We start from the raw sequence: 21,381 nt of genomic DNA on the forward strand, positions 1-21,381 counted from the left end.
TCTGGCTTCTAGTCTCTTACATAATTCTAACGACTGTTCCATATATACATCTAGGTTCTTAGTGTTCCTCCTCAACCTTATTAATTGACCTCTAGGTATGGCACGGATAAGGTGACGTGGATGACATGACTTTGCATGTAAGATTGTATTTCCTGCACTTGATTTTCTAAAAGTTTGTGATATGATCACATTGTTCTCCACGTCACCCTAAAATGTCACATCCAAAAAGTCAGCACCCTGATTATTCTGTACTCCTACAAATTTAAGTTTCATATCATTACCATTTAAGTGTGCTAAGAGTCTCTCAAAACCCTCCTCCCCAAGTGGACCATTGAACACAAAAATAACATTGTCAATGAACCTCTTATAGAGTGAAATGTCAGCCATAAAGGGATTATAGGTATCATAGATGTTCTTGAGTTCCCAAAAACCAACATACAGGTTTGCAAAAGAGGGGGCGTATTTCACCCCCATTCACCCCACAACCCTGCAAGTAAAATAAGTCATCAAACACAAAAAATTTATGTGTAAGAAGAAATTCCAGGGCTAAGCATATAAAAGAAATAACATCTGTGCAAAAGCTAGAGAACTTGTTGAGGAAGTACCTAACTTCTGCAATGCCTTTGGTACAGCAATATAATATCCGCCACCACCCAAGTGTGCCCCTGCTCCTATTTTATCCAATCCAGACATTCCAATAGATGATGTGAATCTCTAAGATAAGAATGTAAACCTTTGACTATTGGCTGCAGTATATCATCCATCCTTTCGGACATAGGCTCCAAAAGTGAGCCAATGCCCGATACTATTGGCCTTCCCGGGGGATTCACGGGATCCTTATGAATCTTAGGCAAATAATGGAACAGGGGAATACAATGTGACATACCTAATGTACAATGCAACAATATAAAAGCCATATAAATAAATCATATAAAAATGACATAATTAAAAACAAACATGAAAATCACATATTAAAATAGAACAACATATATTCTTATATGCATTCTTAACAATAAATACCTAATAATAAATTATAGACTTGTTCTGATCTGGTACTATACATGTACCTTATTCATAAGTAAATAAAATAATCACCTAGAACAAAGTCATCTATATTAAGAACCTAATGGGTTATGGAAAACCTTAATAATCTAAAAAGGAACCTATCTACAAGACTAAAAAGGAACCTATCTAAAAAAAAACTAGTATATTAGATTATAACCTCATACACTACCTAACCTATGATGACTATGCCATTAATGCTTGAAGATCTGAGGATTGTATCAAAGAGGCAGATATCCTATGTAAGAAATTCAAACAAAGGGGATGTAAAGATGGACTAATCGAAAAATCAAAGCAAGTAGGATTAGAGTGCGATAGAAAGACACTATTAGATGGAAATAAAGATAAATTAAGTCGAGAAAATCAAAAGAAAAGGAAGGTCAAATGTATCACTACATATAATGAAGAAGCTAAAGGTATTAAATCTATTTTGAATAAGCACTGGAACATCCTACAAGCAGATCCACTTATGGTAGGGCTTTTAGATGAGAACCCTGATGTAGTGTACAAGAAAAATAGGGAGCTTAGGAGTATCATAGCCTCTTCAAAATTGAAACCCACTTTAGGAAACAAAGGAAAGCAAGTATCTAACTGGCTTTCATTGAAACCAGGTGCCTATAAGTGTGGTAAAAAGGATTGTTGTATGTGCACAATCATTGGGATAGGATCTGATAATACTATGAACTGAAATAGAACAAACATTTTTGATATGAAGCACAAAGCAACTTGTAATTCCAAGGAAAAGCACACAAGGGAGCAGGCACTACTCGGTATATATTTAAAATGCAATTTATTGAAAAAACATTAAAACATAGCCCCCAGACAAGGGTAGAGACATACAGGACAAGACTTACGCATTTCACGCACCCTGGTGGCACTTAATCATAGACTGATTAGGACCAGCCTGGGAGACCCATTTATACACCAAGTGTACATTGGATTAACCCCTGCTGAGCCAGGATTCAAATATAAAAAACACATACATAGTGAAGATTAAAAAAGCAAACATATTGCAAACATAATAACAAATATGTGGTGTCCTAACCTAATACACACAAATTGTACTCAACATTGAAAAGAAAAGGAGATGGAAAAGATATGGACCACTTTAATAAGTACAAGTGTGGTAATATATATAGATGACTGTAAATACTTGTTATTAAGCCACTTAATCCTTATAGGCCAATCAAATAGGGAACTAGTTATGCTCTAGATACAAGATCTAAATAATAAAATCACATAGAATTCATGTGTTTATTTCACTATGTGAGCAAAAAGGGAAGTTTAATCATCTATAAAATAATTAATATTGCATTCCCTGTTCCTCCCTGATGCATTCTAGTCTGTAATTTTAGGATTCTATCCAATATTTTACCTCCCCTCATGGGAACTTTAGCAAGGTCTATGACTTGAACTGATATATTAGCCTTCTCAGTAAAATGTATGCCATTAAAATGACTTGCTATTGCTGAATCCTTAACATAATTTTTGGTATCTCTCATGTGTTCCCCTACTCTCTTTCTAAGTTCTCTAGAGGTTTGGCCTACATATTGGCTTTTGCACAAGCCGCAGGTAAGCAAGTATACCACCCATTGGGTGCTGCAGCTTGCATAAAAGTCAATATCAAATTTTTGGTTGGTAACACTAGACACAAAAGAGTTACCTGAAAGAATGGAAAAACAGGTGTGACAATTTCTGCCGCCACATTTGAAATTACCTACATGTGTTAACCATCTAGATTCCATTGTTAATATGTTTTTTCTTTTGACCATGCTGGGAGACAGAGTCTGAGCCAAAGTTTTTGTTTCTTTGGCACAAAACGGCAATTTTTCACAAATGGTTTTAAAATACTGTCACCCGACAAGAGATGTATGTGTTGTTTCAATATACTAACAATTTTGTCGTATTTGGAAGAATAAGCTATGATATCTCTGATTGGCACGTTTATTAAATGTTTTTACTTCCTTACAACATTTTTCTAAGTTATTTTGCTTGTACTCCCTTTCTATTAGTCTGTTTTCAAGTTCTATAGATTGCAGTACTTTTACCCTTTTCTTTTTTTTAACCCTTATCAAGATATTTAGGGGCCTAGTTATCAACGCGTCTACTTTACCTGCCTTAACCGGTTCAATACGCCCGCCTAAGCTCGCCTACCATCGCCGTCGCGGACCTGCAAAATTTAGCCTAAGTTATCAATAAAGCTGTCAAAAAGTCGCACACCAAGTACGGGGCGATGAGCAGCGGATTGTGAGAGTTATCACTCATCCAATCTCGCTGCTCTTCGGCTTTTTTACAGCTTTATTGCTAGCCTGTCACTAAGCACTCACACTAAACTACACTGTTCTACCCCCTATACCGGCGCCCCCGGAGCCCCCCACAACTAAATAAAGTTATTAACCCCTAAACTGCCCCTCCTAGACCCCACCGCAACTCTTATAAATGTATTAACCCCTAAACCGCCACTCCCGGACACCGCCGCCACCTACATTCTACCTAGTAACCCCTATCCTGCCCCCCTATACCGCCGCCACCTATAATAAATTTATTAACCCCTATCCTGCCGATCCCGGACCTCGCCGCAACTAAATAAATAGTTTAACCCCTAAACCGCCGCTCCCGGTCCCCGCCGCAACTATAATATATGTATTAACCCCTAAACTGCCGCTCCCAAACCCCGCCGCCACCTACATGATACCTATTAACCCCTATCCTGCCCCCCCTATACCGTCGCCCTCTATAATAAAGTTATTAACCCCTATCCTGCCCCCCACTACACCGCCGCCACTGTAATAAAATTATTAACCCCTAAACCTAAGTCTAACCCTAACCCTAACACCCCCTAACTTAAATATTAATTAAATAAATCTAAATAATATTTCTCTTTTTAAATAAATTAATCCTATTTAAAACTAAATACTTACCTTTAAAATAAACCCTAATATAGCTACAATATAAATAATAATTATATTGTAGCTATTTTAGGATTTATATTTATTTTACAGGTAACTTTCAATTTATTTTAACTAGGTACACTAGCTATTAAATAGTTATTAACTATTTAATAGCTACCTAGCTAAAATAAAGAGAAATTTACCTGTAAAATAAAAACTAACCTAAGTTACAATTACACCTAACACTACACTATACTTAAATAAATTAATCCTATTTAAAACTAAATACTTACCTGTAAAATAAACCCTAAGATAGCTACAATATAATTAATAATCACATTGTAGCTATTTTAGGATTTATATTTATTTTACAGGTAACTTGGTATTTATTTTAGCTAGTTAGAATAGTTATTAAATAGTTATTAACTATTTAATAACTACCTAGCTAAAAGAAATACAAAATTACCTGTAAAATAAATCCTAACCTAAGTTACAATTAAACCTAACAATACACTATCATTAAATTAATTAAATAAATTACCTACAAATAACTACAATTAAATTAAATTAAATAAACTAACTAAAGTACAAAAAATAAAAAGAAGCTAAGTTACAAAAAATAAAAAAAATAAGTTACAAACATTTAAAACATATTACAACAATTTTAAGCTACTTACACCTAATCTAAGCCCCCTAATAAAATAACAAAGCCCCCCAAAATAAAAAAATTCCCTACCCTATTCTAAATTAAAAAGTTCAAAGCTCTTTTACCTTACCAGCCCTTAAAAGGGCCTTTTGCGGGGCATGCCCCAAAGAATTCAGCTCTTTTGCCTGTAAAAGAAAAATACAAACCCCCCAACATTAAAACCCACCACCCACATACCCCTAATCTAACCCAAACCCCCCTTAAATAAACCTAACACTACCCCCCTGAAGATCATCCTACCTTGAGTCGTCTTCAGCCAGCCGACCATCGATGGAACTGAAGAGGAGATCCGGAGCGGCAGAAGTCATCATCCAAGGGGCGCTGAAGAAATCTTCCATCCGATGAAGTCATCATCCAGGCGGCGCTGAAGAAATCTTCCATCCGGGCGATGTCATCTTCCAAGCGGCGTCTTCAATCTTCATCAATCCGGAGCGGAGCGGAGCCATCTTCAGACGAGCTGACGCGGAGCCATCCTCTTCTTCCCGACGACTACCGACGAATGGATATTCCTTTAAGGGACGTCATCCAAGATGGCGTCCCTTCAATTCCGATTGGCTGATAGGATTCTATCAGCCAATCGGAATTAAGGTAGGAAAAATCTGATTGGCTGATTGAATCAGCCAATCAGATTGAAGTTCAATCCGATTGGCTGATCCAATCAGCCAATCAGATTGAGCTCGCATTCTATTGGCTGATCGGAACACCCAATAGAATGCAAGCTCAATCTGATTGGCTGATTGGATCAGGCGACGGTATAGGGGGGCAGGATAGGGGTTAATAGGTATCATGTAGGTGGCGGCGGGGTCTGGGAGCAGCGGTTTAGGGGTTAATACATATATTATAGTTGCGGCGGGGACCGGGAGTGGCGGTTTAGGGGTTAACATATTTATTATAGCTTGCGGTGGGCTCCGGGAGCGGCGGTTTAGGGGGTAAAATATTTATTTAGTTGCGGCGGTGTAGGGGGGGACATATTAGCGGTGTTTAGACTCGGGGTACATGTTAGGGTGTTAGGTGTAGACATCTCCCATAGGAATCAATGGGATGTCGGGCTGCAGCGAACATGAACTTTCACTATGGTCAGACTCCCATTGATTCCTATGGGATCCGCCGCCTCCAGGGCCGGAAAAGTGCCAAGCGTACCTGCTAGTTTTTTGATAACTAGCAAAAGTAGTCAGATTGTGCCGCACTTGTGTGCGGAACATCTGTAGTGACGTAAGCATCGATCTGTGTCGGACTGAGTCCGGCGGATCGAAGCTTACGTCACTAAATTCTTCTTTTGCCGGTATCTAGGGCTTGATAACTAAGGCGAATCAGCCTCGCCACAAATACGCTGCGGAATTCCAGCGTATTTGAGGTTGACGGCTTGATAACTAGGGGCCTGAGTGATTTAATAGTGCAATTAGTGAGAGCAGTGTTCCAATCATCCATATCTGCCAAGTCTTCAAATTCAAAGGATGGATATTTCTTAATCCTTAACCCTCTAGGGGTCCTTTGTGACTTAATATATTTCTTAACCCCTTAATGACCGGACCATTTTTCAATTTTCTTACCCTTAATGACAATGGCTATTTTTACATTTCTGCGGTGTTTGTGTTTAGCTGTAATTTTCCTCTTACTCATTTACTGTACTCACACATATTATATACCGTTTTTCTCGCCATTAAATGGAATTTCTAAAGATACCATTATTTTCATCATGTCTTATAATTTACTACAAAAAAAATAATAAAATATGAGGAAAAAATGGAAAAAAAACACACTTTTTCTAACTTTGACCCCCAAAAATCTGTTACACATCTAAAATCACCAAAAAACACCCATGCTAAATAGTTTCTAAATTTTGTCCTGAGTTTAGAAATACCCAATGTTTACATGTTCTTAGCTTTTTTTGCAAGTTATAGGGCCATAAATACAAGTAGCACTTCGCTATTTCCAAACCACTTTTTTTCAAAATTAGCGCTAGTTACATTGGAACCCTGATATCTGTCAGGAATACCTGAATATCCCTTGACATGTATATATTTTTTGTTAGAAGACAACCCAAAGTATTGATCTAGGCACATTTTGGTATATTTTATGCCACCATTTCACTGCCAAATGCGAGCAAATAAAAAAAAAACTTTACATTTTTCACAATTTTAGGTTTCTCACTGAAATTATTTACAAACAGCTTGTGCTATTATGGCACAAATTGTTGTAAAAGCTTCTTTGGGATCCCCTTTGTTCAGAAATAGCAGACTTATATGGCTTTGGCATTGCTTTTTGGTAATTAGAAGGCCGCTAAATGCTGCTGCGCACCACACGTAAATTATGCCCAGCAGTGAAGGGGTTAATTAGGTAGGTTGTAGGGAGCTTGCAGGGTTAATTTTAGCTTTAGGGTAGAGATCAGCCTCCCACCTGACACATCCCACCCCCTGATCCCTCCCAAACAGCTCTCTTCCCTCCCCCACCCCACAAATGTCCCCACCATCTTAAGTACTGGCAGAAAGTCTGCCAGTACTAAATAAAAGGAGTTTTTTTTTTTTTTTTTTTAAATAAAAAAAATAAAATATTTTAGCTGTGATGGACTCCTGCCTTAGCCCCAACCTCCATGATCCCCCCCCCCAGCTCTCTAACCCTCTCCCCTATTTAATTGCGGCCATCTTGGGTACTGGCAGCTGTCTGCCAGTACCCAATTTGCCCAAAAACAAAAGTATTTTTTGCTCTTTTTCTTTTTTTTAGGTTTTCTGTAGTGTAGCATCCCCCCACAATACCCCTACCCCCCTCCCCCTCCCAGATCCTTTTATATTATTTTTAAAAAAAATATTTCCCCCCCCCCCTTCCCTCCTCATTGGTGTCAGTGGCCAGCTAATGCGCGCGCACGCTCGCACACCCACGCGCACGCGCGCCCCCCGCACGCTCCCGGCACCCGGCGTGCACATTGCACTGCTAGGAACCGGATGCCGGGTAGCGATGGGCCGCCCACCCGCCTCCCTGTTGCGCTCCCACCCACCAATGAACCGGCACCATCGCTACCGGTGCAGATAGGGCCACAGAGTGGCCCTCTCTGCATCGGAGTCTTCTAAAAAGGTATTGCAGGATGCCTCCATATGGAGGCATCACTGCAATACCCTGAGAGCTGCTGGAAGCGATTGCGATCGCTTCCAGCACTCTCTTAGACAACTGACGTACCAGGTACGTCCATTGTCATTAACTACTTGTTAATGCATGACGTACCTGGTACGTCACTTGTCATTAAGGGGTTAAAAGTAAGGATGTCCCACATAAGTCTTAAGTCAGTCACTAGTAGTTGTTGTAAGCTTTTAAAGTAATTTTTGATCTCACTCTTCTCTCCACCATAGTCTTCCCTAGAGAATACTTTATCAAAAATTCTTGTCTGTCGCCAAAGTAAAAAATATCTTTAATGACTATTTCCTTGTTGACAGCTGTGTTGTTAGTGGACACCACATCCACTGTATCTGTGTCTAAACCTGCCATGTCTGGGGAAGCTAACGAACTTATATACAGGTCATAGGAAGCAGAAATATATATATATATATATATATATATATATGTTGCACAATAAAAGTGGCTGATGAAAACGTTTCAACAAATAAAGTTTAGGCTTGACCAAACTTTCTTAGCTTATTGTATTATTGTTAGTCACAGGCATAATGAAGTCCATACAAGTGTTATAAACAACACATACAGTAATTATGTACTTCCAGTGACAAAGTAGTGAAAACGTGTACTCACTTAGTAAAAGTTCCTGTTGGTACACTGGATGCAGGAAAACAAGCAAGCCGATTCAGAGCAGCAACTATGGACTCCGAGTGCTGAAACCGGAAGTGAATTGATCCAAGTGCGAACAAACAGAGGGGTATCCAGAACACAGTCAAACTACTGGTCCATGCAACTGAAGAAAAAATATGGGTAATCTGCTTCCTAGAGGACCTGGAGTGCCATAGCAGCGGCGGATCAGGCCGCAAAAGCACAAGAAAAGGCACACAAGGGAGCAGGCACTACTCAGTTGGTATATATTTAAAAATACAATCTATTGAAAAAATGTTAAACCATAGCCCCCAGACAAGGGTAGAGACATACAGGACAAGACTGACGCATTTCGCACCCCTGGTGGTGCTTAATCATAGACTGATTAGGACCAGCCTAGGAGACCCATTTATACACCAAGTGTACATTAGATTAAACCCTGCTGAGCCAGGATTCAAACATAAATAACACATACACAGTGAAGATTAAAAAGCAAACATATTGCAAAAATAATAACAAATATGTGGTGTCCTAACCTAATATACACAAATTGTACTCAACACTGAAAAGAAAAGGAGAGGGAAAAGATATGGACCACTTTAATACATGTGTGGTAATAGCTATAGATGACTGTGAATACTTGTTATTAAGCCACTTAATCCTTATAGGCCAATCAAATAGGGAACTAGTTATGCTCTAGATACAAGATCTAAATAATAAATACACATAGAATTCATGTGTTTATTTCACTATGTAAGCAAAAAGGGAAGTTTAATCATCTATAAAATAATTAATATCACATTCCCTGTTCATCCCTGATGGCATTCTAGTCTTTAATTTTAGGATCCAGAACAGTTCTTCTCTTGTAGCATCGAACATAACCATAGAATCCTACCAAATCATATAGGGAAATCCTGTGTGAAATTGTAAAAAGAGCAAGATACAACATTGTAATTACACATACAATAGAGGAAATGTTAGTACCAGATAGTCCCATCACCCCTATATTTCATTATTTTCTTAAGGTCCACAAGGACATGGTGAATCCTCCGGGCCACCCTATAATAGCGGGCATTAATTCTTTAAATGAACCTTTGTCAGATCTAATGGATTCATTTTTACAACCATTGGTTAATAAGTTACCAAGTTACATACAGGATACTACTGATCTACTACAAAAGCTGCGGACAGTAAAGTGGAAATCTATTTATAGGTTTCTAGTAGTAGATGTAACTTCTTTATATACCTCAATTTCACACCAAATTGGTCTCAAAGCAGTAGATTTTTTTCTAGAGAGTCAAAGTAATTATGATGAGTCTACTAAACAATTCATTATGGGCTCCATAGAGTATTTACTCACACATAATTTTTTCATATTTGAGGGGGGTTTCTATCTCCAGAGGCGTGGAACCGCTATGGGGGCTAAATTTGCCCCCTGCTATGCCAATCTCTTCATGGGATGGTGGGAGCGGTTCCACGTCTTTGGAGATGGAAACCCCCTTAGAGATAAAATCATTTTCTACCAAGATTTATTGATGATTTGATTTTCATCATAGACAGTGATGAGTATAGTGTTGATAGGTTTTGTGAGTCTCTTAACAATAAACGTAGTGGAATTAAATTGGTAGGCGAACAAAATTCTAAAAATATCTGCTTTTTGGATATAACTATCTCAGGAAATGATATTGGGGGTTGTATAGAGACTAACCTTTATAGGAAACCCACCTCAGGTAACACAATATTGGAATTCAACTCAAATCACCCAAGACATACCATACATGGCATCCCTAAAGGCCAATATATTAGGGCAAAAAGAAACTGTACCAATACAGCAGATTATGAAAAACAAGCAGATATTATTACGGCACATTTAGTGGATAGAGGATATGATTTAACCATTCTAAATAAAGCCCGTAATGAGGTTGATATACTCACTAGAGATGAACTATCAATCGAGTGGTAATTAGCTTGTGTAAAGGCAACTTGCTCTATTACTATATTGACATTTTCTGTTTTTAACTTGGAAAAGGATTTAATAAACTTTGGATAACGTTTTACCCTACTGAGTGCCTGGATATTCTTTGTTTTCTATATATATATTTAAGTACAGATATAATGAGCTCCTGTACATCTAAACCAATCACTGTGAAGTATGTTAAGTGGTCACTGTTTTGTAGTCCACTGAATGCACTCTAATATGTCAGGGAGAGTGAAAAAAAAACCAACACAATTTTCAGATTTAAATTATATAAAAAGCTGCAAAATAAATAACTTAAGTACATAGTTAAAGTAAATAAAAATTTGATTTTAATGTTTCCTTGAGTAAAATCTTATAAAGTAACAGTTTATAAACCAATGACAATTCTTGTAAACATTGCATGTTGTTTTATAAGTAGCACCAACCTGATAAAATATCCTAATCCATCACAATTACCACATTATTATAATTATACTTATTCTTCTTATTATTACTATTGGGCTAGATTACAAGTGGAGCGCTAATTTATTGTGCAACCGTAAATGGGCAAATTTGCCCTTTTATGTGTGTGCGATAAATAACCAGCCATTACAAGTGGCTAGTTATTGTTCCCTCTCAGCTTGTGGAGCAATTAGTGTTCAAAATGAACCAGAGATCAGATCTCTGGTTAATATTATAAATGTCCCCCAATTGCCCCATTGGAGACTATGGAAGCGCGCTCTCGCAAAGCTTCCGTCCAATGCGAACGAGAGGTCGCATTCGCATTGCACCTAACTTGTAATACCAACTCACATTTGCGTGCGCTGGTATTACTTATTTGCGCTGCACTTATAATCTAGTCCATTATCAGTGATTTGTAGAGCACCAAAAGATTCAGCAATGCCATAAACATAGGAATAATATGCAAGGTAGCATTTACAGGAACCAAATTCGTAGAGGTCCCTGCCAAGAGTTGCACTGTTTTAAATCAGCTCTCATGATGTGATCTACAAACAGCTGGGCTTGCAGGCTTACATGCTAAGGGGGTCAAGGGGATGACAAAGGAGTATCTGAGGTAAGAAAGGTTAGCATATATTGTATGCAGCCCTGAACAGTACAGCCTTTAAGGAACGCTTGAAACTTTGAAAACTGGGGTGAGTCTTGTGGAAAGAGGCAGATAGTTCCACAAAATAGGGGCCATGATGGAGAAGTCCTGTAGACAGGTATGTGAAGAAGTAACAAGAGAGGAGGTTGTGAGTGAAGCGAAGGGGACAGGAGGTAAAGTATCTGGAGACAAGGTCTGAGATATAGGGGGAGCACTGTTATTGAGGGCCTTAAATGTCAGTCAAGGATTGTTTGTTTTATTCTTGAGGCTAGAGGAAGCCAGTGAAGGGATTGGCAGAGAAGTGCAGCAGATGAGGAGCAACATATAAGGAAGATCAGCCTGGCAGAGGCATTTTTTTTTTTTTTTTTTAAATTAAAGTTTTTTATTGAGGTTATAAGAAAAGTTTCACAACATATTCATCCAATAACAATGATAGCATAATTCTAAAAGATACATCCTTATAGCATAAACATAGTCATAAACCAAAGAAAAATGGGCAAGAGACAAATGAGACTGCTAGAGTTAATCATGTAAAACAGGGATGTCAGTAACGGAATCTATGTTTGTGCATAAAATAATGAGACCTCAGTTTTATATTTTATATATAATAAATGTGGCCCACGCCTTACCGTGAGGAGAATTTTTAGGTTTGTTTATTCTAATAGGATTGAGGCAGGTGTGGGGCAGTATTAGTTTAGATGCTCTGAGACCAGGGTGGCCTAAAGAAGGGAAAAGAGAATTAAGCGGACAAGAGACGCTTGTATTAGAAGAGGAGGGGGATAGGAGGGAATGAGGGGAGGAGCTATCTAGGATGCCAGGTTAATTATGTGAATAGGGCTCTTAGAGAACTTATTATACAGTGACAAATCTACAAGTAACGTCATGTATAGAGGAAAATATTAGTATATACAGAATATAAGGGACTACTGCATGGACTCCTCTCCTGGGGAAGTGCCAGCTCTAGGCGATGTGGGTGAAAGGGATATGAGTATGACCCGCAGGCAACCAGTGCCGGCGGGAAAGGGAGAAGAGGAGCTCAGCAAAGGCCAGTATTTCGTCCAAATAGAAACTTCCACGCAGGGAGTGTGATTAATTTGAGGTCTAATTATCTCTAGAGGGCTCTCTTTATTAGATATAACCTCATACATAAGATGTGCCTACAAACTAAAGACATTGTAGTGGACTTGGCGCTATACATAAACTGCATCTTTATACTGGAGGTTCTGAATGGTTCATGTTGCTGTAGATACACTGACCCTATATATTAACGGTATTATATTGTACTAGCTACTACCCTATTCACAGACTAAACTTATTAGCTAGAATAGCCACCCATTATGAGGTATTTATGTTAGGAAAGCCTCGCAATTATGAGACCTTAGATAAGTATAAGGGGGTTATGGACTTCTGGTTGTGAGGCCTCTGTGGTCAAATATAGAGGAAGTATTATATTGGCTCATGAAACTAGAAAGAGTGAGTAAATTTGGCTTAGTAAATACGGACCACTAATAATACGCTTTGTGCAGGGAGCAGGTTTTCAGTATTTTTAGCTGTAACCGATTAGTAAGTCAGTTATTGGATCAAAAATAACTTAGAGCCCATTTCCTAGAGGGTGACGTTGAACTATTATAGTCACTATCTATAGTAGCAAACAGAAAGTAGAGACAGATACTCGCTCACATTACCACAAAACAAAACCATTTCTTAGTATTAGCTTACTAGCTAATGTAACATATACAGGGACCTCAATTTGTAAAACACATACCATACGTTGCAAACAGACATTATAGCTATGATTGTCAAAAAGGGTAACCAGTCAGGTTTATCTGCTTTCTTATATATTAGAGGGAGGCTAGGCTGGTAAAAGAGACATAGTAAACAAAACATTTGTAAATAAACTGTTCTCTTGTCTCTGGAATTATAACTGCTCTGTCTCCCATAGGACCCTTGACATATCTTAAATGAGGTGCTCCAAGCCTATATACTGTGTTTTCATATTAACCCCAGCTTGAATAATATGTATATATATGTATAGTTGCGAGTTATAGCAGAGTATGAGGGTATATGTGTGCATAGATCTTAAACTTACGGAGATCAGAGGCATAAAACCAAGAACCAGCAGCATATCCATAGAGAGCAATGTTAGTTTAATTCTTATGGTATAGGGAGCCTGGTAAAAAGTTTAAATGTTTTAGGTTATGGATATGGTGGTACTATCTCTGGTGTAGCTCAGTGAGTAGAGGATCAACTTAAGTAGCCTTGTTACTTTTAACTAAGTTAATAATGTAAATTTTTATACTAAATGGAGTGGCAATTGTCATGAGGTAGTAAACAACTCTGCGACCTTAACAACAAAAATACAATATAATATAACACTGCACCCACAACAAATTGTAATCATGTAGAGGACATTGTATAGAAAACGGAACATCCATAGAAGATATGAGGATTAATGAGTAACTAAACATGGAGCGCGCTGCATTAAACCGAGTACTATACATGAACAAATGACATTTAGTTAGAAGAGTGTCACTAGTAGTTAGTTTAGTTAGGGCAAGATAACTATTTCTTAATATATACAAAACCATCCCTAACCTAACCTTTGTATTCCAAGACAGGGAGCATGCTAAAATAACATACAATATTAGGTTAATTGTAAATGTACCACAGATAACATGAAGATATTAACCATGTCCACAAAACAAAGTATAGTCTCCTAGTTCTCAGGCTAGTGGCTCATCAATTGGAGAACTATCTATTGAAAGATGGAGCTCTAGTAAAGTCCAACAGTGAGGGCAATATGGTTGAATGATTTAAATAAACCTGACCCACATTTGGACAAGTCCTGTCTGGGCATCAGGGGTAATTCACCCCACTCCTAATTTCACAAAATCTCGATTGGGCATACAGTCAGTGTTTCCCAGGGATTGGTGCAACTTTTTGTAATACCTAAGGTGGGCCTAGATTTGGAGTTTGGCGTTAGCCATGAAAACCAGCGTTAGAGGCTCCTAACGCTGGTTTTAGGCTACCGCCGGTATTTGGAGTCGTGTAGGTAAGGGTCTAACGCTCACTTTTCCATACCGCAGATCCCCCTACGCCATTTGCGTATCCTATCTTTTCAATGGGATCTTTCTAACGCCGGTATTTAAAGTCGTTTCTGAAGTGAGCGTTAGAGCTCTAACGACAAAACTCCAGCCGCCGAAAAAAAGCAGGAGTTAAGAGCTTTCTGGGCTAACGCCGGTTCATAAAGCTCTTAACTACTGTACTTTAAAGTACACTAACACCCATAAACTACCTATGTACCCCTAAACATCGGAACAGCCAATAGAATGCGAGCTCAATCTGATTGGCTGATTGGATCAGCCAATCGGATTGAACTTGATTCTGATTGGCTGATTCCATCAGCCAATCAGAATATTCCTACCTTAATTCCGATTGGCTGATAGAATCCTATCAGCCAATCGGAATTCGAGGGACGCCATCTTGGATGACGTCCCTTAAAGGAACCGTCATTCGTCGGGAGACGCCGGAAGAAGAGGATGGATCCGCGTCGGATGCTTCAACATGGACCCGCTCCGCACCGGATGGAAGAAGATCGAAGATGCCGCTTGGATGAAGATGTTTGCCGGTCCGGATGTCCTCTTCTTGCCGGATAGGAGGAAGACTTTGGAGCCTCTTCTGGACCTCTTCAGCACCGGATGCCAGGACGGATCAGTGATACCTGTTGAGGTGAAGACAAGGTAGGAAGATCTTCAGGGGCTTAGTGTTAGGTTTATTTAAGGGGGGTTTGGGTTAGATTAGGGGTATGTGGGTGGTGGGTTGTAATGTTGGGGGGGGTATTGTATGTTTTTTTTTACAGGCAAAAGAGCTGAATTCTTTGGGGCATGCCCCGCAAAGGGCCCTGTTCAGGGCTGGTAAGGTAAAAGAGCTTTTAAATTTATTAATTTAGAATAGGGTAGGGAATTTTTTGTTATTTTATTAGGGGGCTTAGAGTAGGTGTAATTAGTTTAAAATTGTTGTAATATTTTTCTTATGTTTGTAAATATTTTTTTATTTTTTGTAACTTAGTTCTTTTTTATTTTTTGTACTTTAGTTAGTTTATGTAATTGTAGTTATTTGTAGAAATTGTATTTAATTTATTTATTGATAGTGTAGTGTTAGGTTTTATTGTAGGTAATTGTAGGTATTTTATTTAATTAATTTAATGATAGTGTAGTGTTAGGTTTAATTATAACTTAGGTTAGGACTTATTTTACAGGTAATTTTGTTATTATTTTAACTAGGTAACTATTAAATAGTTCTTAACTATTTAATAGCTATTGTACCTGGTTAAAATAATTACAAAGTTGCCTGTAAAATAAATATTAATCCTAAAATAGCTACAATATAATTATAATTTATATTGTAGCTATATTAGGATGTATTTTACAGGTAAGTATTTAGCTTTAAATAGGAATAATTTATTTAATAAGAGTTAATTAATTTCGTTAGATTTAAATTATATTTAACTTAGGGGGGTGTTAGTGTTAGGGTTAGACTTAGCTTTAGGGGTTAATACATTTATTATAGTAGCGATGAGCTCCGGTCGTCAGATTAGGGGTTAATAATTGAAGTTAGGTGTCGGCGATGTTAGGGAGGGCAGATTAGGGGTTAATACTATTTATGATAGGGTTAGTGAGGCGGATTAGGGGTTAATAACTTTATTATAGTAGCGCTCAGGTCCGCTCGGCAGATTAGGGGTTAATAAGTGTAGGCAGGTGTCGGCGACGTTGAGGGGGGCAGTTTAGGGGTTAATAAATATAATATAGGGGTCGGCGGTGTTAGGGGCAGCAGATTAGGGATACATAAGGATAACGTAGGTGGCGGCGCTTTGCGGTCGGCAGATTAGGGGTTAATTATTGTAAGTAGCTGGCGGCGACGTTGTGGGGGGCAGGTTAGGGGTTAATAAATATAATATAGGGTTCGGCGGTGTTAGGGGCAGCAGATTAGGGGTACATAGGGATAACGTAGGTTGCGGCGGTGTACGGAGCGGCAGATTAGGGGTTAATAATAATATGCAGGGGTCAGCGATAGCGGGGGCAGCAGATTAGAGGTTAATAAGTGTAAGGTTAGGGGTGTTTAGACTCGGGGTACATGTTAGGGTGTTAGGTGAAGACGTAGGAAGTGTTTCCCCATAGGAAACAATGGGGCTGCGTTAGGAGCTGAACGCTGCTTTTTTGCAGGTGTTAGGTTTTTTTTCAGCTCAAACAGCCCCATTGTTTCCTATGGGAGAATCGTGCACGAGCACGTTTTTGAGGCTGGCCGCGTCCGTAAGCAACTCTGGTATCGAGAGTTGCATTTGCGGTAAAAATGCTCTACGCTCCTTTTTTGGAGCCTAACGCAGCATTTTTTTGAACTCTCGATACCAGAGTTAATTTTATGGTGCGGCCAGAAAAAAGCCTGCGTAGCGTTAACAGCCCATCTACCGCCAAACTCCAAATCTAGGCCGTGATGCGGTATCAGTTCTGAAGTTGTCAGGTTCTCAAAGGCCCAAGTCATGTAGCCATATTTAGAGCGGATATTCTGGAGCTGTAGAATAGGGCCAAGAGCCTCGCTAACACCTGTGTTATGGATATTGCTGAGGTTCCAGTTGCAGAATTCCCCTGCATGCAGCACGGCTGGAGGTATAAGTGAATCTCTCAAGATGTCCCCAAAAATCTCGGCTCTGAAATCAAACCGCTGCCGGGTGGAGCTAGACACAGAGACTGGAGTGTGGGGAGAAGCTAGAACGCTGGAGGTAACAAGTCTCTGCTGCGGGCTCGTAGGAGATCGGGTTGTTGTCGATGAGACCTGGGCTTCAGATACTGAGCAGGAGTAAGTCGATCTGATACGTGTAGAGGCTGTGGTTTTGTAGCTAGGAGTCAATTCTGTTCCTGGCTGATATATTAGCTTATTTTGTTCTGTGGTATGGTCGGCCGTGTAATTTGACTGCGTGTGGTCCTGGGGATATGGATTAGCGTTCCGGGTAGCCTCTAGTTCCTCATAGCTGGCGTCACTGCCTGAGAACTCCGGGTGCAATGAGAGTATGAAGTCTTCGAAGCAGCCATCCATTTTCCGCTCAAAGGCCATCAGCAGAGCAACGAACGCTGTGTGAGATAGGTTGCAATCCATGTTGAGGCGATTACACACTCTGCGATAGTGCTACAACAGAGGGATTAAACTCGGTGAAGAGGTGCCAGCATGGTCCGGCTAGCAAAATGGCGTCTGCTCCACTTTCGCTGTAGCAGTCTCTATGAGCCTAAAACGTTAAATGCGGTTCTGCTCAAGGTACCTGTGCCATCTCAAATGACACAGGTATTCTCTCTCTTAATCAGAGTGCTTTTTGATGAAAAGTTGCCTGCTCTAAGCGGTCGAAATTGTAAAAATCCAATGATAATAGCCAGAGCTGAAGCAAAGTGCAACCGCTCAGATGCAAGGCTAACTCCGCCCCCCCGGCAGAGGCATTTTTAATGGATTGTAAAAGAGATAGAAGGCTGCTAGGGAGACCAGAGAGGATGGAGCGGCAATAGTCAAGACGGGAAATGCCACATGAAATATTGGAGGGGCAATGTTGAGGGATATTTGTTCTTGAGCTGTTCGGAGGCTTGTTCTGTCTTTGTAAAAGAGTGGTAGCCAGAGCTTCAATAATATGCTCCTCAGGGATAATAAAGGTGAGTTGTTCTGTTGAGATGTCTTCTACATCATACTGATGTGACAAAGCTTTAATATGTTTTGAATTGGGAATATAGAACAGAATGTAGTTAAATTGTGAGAAAAACAAAGACGAAAAAAAAACAGGTTTTTATGGTCAGTGAGAATCCTGAAGGGCATATTGGTACTCTCCAAAAAATACTGCCATTCAGTTAGGACCATTTTAATGTTGAGTAACTCTTTAACTGCAACATCCTAACTCAGTTCTGGCTTTGAAAAATTATTTGAGAAAAATCTTGTTAGTGGTAGGATTTTGCTTTTGTAATACCACTCCTGTGCCAATTATTATTATTATTATTTATTATTATTAGGTATTTTTAGAGCCCCAACAGATTCCACAGCGCAAACAGATTCCACAGCGCTGGAATGCATCAGCCTCTAGAGTAAACTGTAATTTTGGATCGGGGTGAAAAAGTATGGGTGTGAATACAGTCAAGTGGATTAGAGCAAAGAGTCTCTACAGGAGGTGCACAGATAAAAACAGGACCAGGAGCCTCAGATAGAATCAGCGATCAGGGCAGCACTCTTTAGAAGGGAAGCAGTGAAGAAAACATAGAGAGCGGCACAACAGTGTGCCTCACAACGCAAGACGGTATCTCAAGTCACCCGACAGACGAGTATACGGGATACTCCACGTGGGATCCAGTAGCCAATCGGCAGTAACACAGAAGCCGACGTCACAATGGGAGCTGTCTGAGTGGTAGCTAATCTCAGTGCTGCAGACACGGCAAGCTATAAAATCATAAGCAGCCCCTCGAGGGTGAAATAAACCAAATAAATGATGAGACTAGTAGTACAATCAATACCATGGGCCCTTAATTGGGACCCTTTACACAACAAGTCCTTAATATTTAGATGCAGAAAACCTCACTGCTGTAGCCTAGATGATACAGTCAAGTGGATTAGAGCAAAGAGTCTCTAAAGGAGGTACGCAGATAAAAACAGGACCAAGAGCCTCAGATGGAATCAGCGATCAGGACAGCACTCTTGAGAAGGGAAGCAGTGAAGAAAACATAGAGAGCGGCACAACAGTGTGCCTCACAACGCAAGACAGGACCTCAAGTCGCCCGACAGGCGAGTATACATATATATATATATATACATGTTTAGTTTTTTGTTCTAACACCTTCTAAGACTTTATATCTTTAAACCCTTATAACTTTTTAATGCAGTTTGTTTTAAAATAATGTTTATTTTATTATTTAAATAATGTTTATTTTGATGTGTTTTGTGCAACTTTGTTGTCTATAAATAAAACACAAGGTAAAACCTATGTCTCTCTCAGATGTGTGTAGCAGCTTTAAAAGGGAAGTTCTCTACAACCTTTTCAGAAATAAATTTTAAAAACAAAAAAAGATATACTAAAAAACAGCAACACATCAACCAGTAGGTACAATAAATGAACATTTAATATAATCTACATAAGTAAAAATAAGTAAAAATACAATCCTACCACCGGTGGTCTCTTGTTAAAACAAAATAAAATAAGATGTGCACAATGTATCTAAAATATATAGAGTCCAATGTACAATAATACTATCAGTTGAGATAGTCTCTCTTAGATAAACCACACAATCAGCATATAAAGTTGCATTTTCCATATAAATAGAGCAATACCGCTATGTGGTGATACAGCAAAATTGAAGATTTATTTTGCTGTATCACCACATAGTGGTATTGCTCTATTTATATGGAAAGTGCAACTTTTTTGACTCACAGTTGAAGGGACATGATACCCAAATGTTAAAACACTTGAAAGTGTTGCAGCATAACTGTAAAAAGCTGACTAAAAAATATCACCTGAGCATCTCTATGTAAAATAGAAAGATATTTTACCTCAAAATGTCCTAAGTATTCACACCCCATTGTAAAGGACTTAAAGCAGCAAATCAGTAAGCCTGTCTTGGGACCTGCAAAGGAGCGTGCCTCATGCACAGTCATTTTATTTCCCTATTCAGTGTAAGGAAGTTTACTATGAAATCTCTGCTGATTGGCCGCTGTTCATTTCTTCCTCTTTTTTTTTTACCTGCTGCTGGGCAGTAACTGAAAGAAACTTTTTACAGAACACTTACTCTGGTGAGCTGAGAAAATATCGAAGTAAAATATCTTCCTTTCTTACATAGACATGTTTAGGTGATATTTTCCTGTCAGCTTTTTAACAGTTATGCTGCATCACTTTCAAGTGATTTAGCATATAAGTATTATGTGCTTTTACCACAGTTCTGAAGTCGCACTAACCTGATGTGCGTTAAATTCGATTACGCTCAAGCAAACGTGTTTACCATATCTTTGTGTGCTACAGTTAACGTGCCACTCGTAATCTAACCCAAAGCAATTTAGGACAGAATGGTACTTAATCATAAGCTATCAAATATTTATAAATTGTTGGTTTTTGCTTCTAGAATTATAGATTGTCCTGCAGAATGGAAACAACATTATATGAATGTTATAACAACGCAACTAAATGTCAAAGCTCTACTTAAATTTTGATAATGGAAATACAATTGGTATTATTCTTGCCTGTTTTCAGCATGTCTAATAAATACATTTTATTTAATAAAATGAGTACAAATACGATCTGTAATAAAGGTATTCTCTTCATTTCTGGTGGTCCTCTGATGCGCTTTAAAAGCCATGCTGAAATAATTAACATTCCGACTTGCCTGCAATAATTGGACAAATTCTCAGCCTAGCAATAAGAGGTTACTTATTTGTTGCAGTATAGTTTTGTGTTGCAATCAGCTTGCACATTGCTCTGTCGGATAAAGAATAAAACAAAACACAGTGGAATGAACTAAAGAATGCAGGAGGAGGAAGACGGAGAAAAGCTGTTAAACTAATTGGTGTCTAGCAAGTTAAGGGCTGCATTTAATTTACTTAAGGCCAAAAGAGGTCAAGATTGGAATGAACTCAATGAAACCGGAAAAAGGTGGAGCATCAGAGGAAAAGCAGACTAGTAAAACAGGCAACCTAGAGAGGTCAAGGAATATTCTAAAGACAGGAAATAACCTTTAGATCATGTCAAAAGCAGCTGCTCGTTGGCACTGAATGAGTTAAAAATTGCCTTTTTAAATGTTGGAATTTAGCTATATTTTTTTTACAAATGCATAGCAGATGGCTTAAGGATGCTTCTCTTAATACAAGGAAACTCCTGGAAATGTAGACTTAATAGGCAGATTAA

Source organism: Bombina bombina, chromosome 1 (assembly GCF_027579735.1).
Source record: "Bombina bombina isolate aBomBom1 chromosome 1, aBomBom1.pri, whole genome shotgun sequence".
Lineage (NCBI taxonomy): Eukaryota > Metazoa > Chordata > Amphibia > Anura > Bombinatoridae > Bombina > Bombina bombina.